General features: G+C 45.9%; 1 non-coding gene across 1 annotated transcript; it reads right to left on the bottom strand.

Annotated features, from left to right (window-relative positions):
- Nucleotides 1-616: 616 nt before the first annotated feature.
- Nucleotides 617-690, bottom strand: trnas-gcu. Its single transcript has one exon. It is a non-coding gene; the product is annotated as a tRNA-Ser (tRNA).
- Between the last annotated feature and the right edge of the window lie 485 nt (nt 691-1,175).

Genomic DNA, 1,175 nt, shown 5'->3' on the forward strand with positions numbered 1-1,175 from the left:
GGCAGTGGGAAAAGAGAGGATTGGGAAGCTTACAAAGACCACTAGAGGGCAACAACAAAAGAAATAAGGAGGGAGAAGATTAAATATGATGGTAAGCTAGCCAGTAGTGTAAAGGAGGACTGTGAGAGTTTATATATATATATAAAGGGCAAAAGAGAGGCAAACGTGGACATTGGGCAGCTTTTTTTTAGATTAAATTCGATTCCCTACAGTGTGGAAACAGGCCCTTCGGCCCAACAAGTCCACACCAACCCTCCAAAGAGCAACCCACCCAGACCCATTCCCCTACATTTACCCCTGACTAACGCACTTAACACTACGGGCAATTTAGCATGGCCAATTCACCTGACCTGCACATCTTTGGATTTTGGGAGGAAACCAGAGCTCCCGGAGGAAACCCACGCAGACACGGGGAGAACATGCAAACTCCACACAGTCAGTCGCTCGAGGCTGGAATTGAATTTTGGACCCTGGTGCTGTGAGGCAGCAGTGCTAACCACTGAGCCATCGTACCGCCCATAAGAAGATTTCCGTTTAGGGAACATTTTCCTGACACCATTAAAAACGCGCACCTTCGCAGCCAAGAAAGAGGTTGGAGCTAGAACAACAATTACTATGTCCCTGGGTGGTTTCGAATCACCAACCTTTCGGTTAGCAGCCGAACGCGCTGACCAATTGCGCCACAGAGACAGGCTGGACAATGACGCTGGAGAGATAATAGTGGGGAACAAGGAAATGGCTGAGAAACTGAATACTTACTTTGAGTCAGTCTTCCCAAAAATTCAAGAGAGTGAGGGGGCAGAGTTGAGTATGATGGCCATCACTAAGGAGAAGGTGCTATAAAAACTGAATGACCTGAAGGTGTATAAATCATCTGGACGAGATGGACTACACCCCAGAGTTCTAAGCTGAAGAGATAGTGGTGGTGTTATTGGTAATCTTTCAGGAATCGTTAGAATCAGTGAGGGTCCTAGAGGGTTGGAAAATCGCTAACATGACATCCTTGTTTAAAAAGTGGTAAGGCAAAAGATGGAAAAATTACAGACCAATTAGCTTAACCTCAGCTGTGGGTAAGATCCTGGAACCCATTGTGAAGGATGAGATTTCTGAATACTTGGAAGTGTATAGTAAAAAAGGGCAAAGTCAGCAGGGTTTCATCAAGGGGAGTTCATGCC

The sequence above is a fragment of the Chiloscyllium plagiosum genome, unplaced genomic scaffold (assembly GCF_004010195.1).
Source record: "Chiloscyllium plagiosum isolate BGI_BamShark_2017 unplaced genomic scaffold, ASM401019v2 scaf_31087, whole genome shotgun sequence".
Taxonomy (NCBI): domain Eukaryota; kingdom Metazoa; phylum Chordata; class Chondrichthyes; order Orectolobiformes; family Hemiscylliidae; genus Chiloscyllium; species Chiloscyllium plagiosum.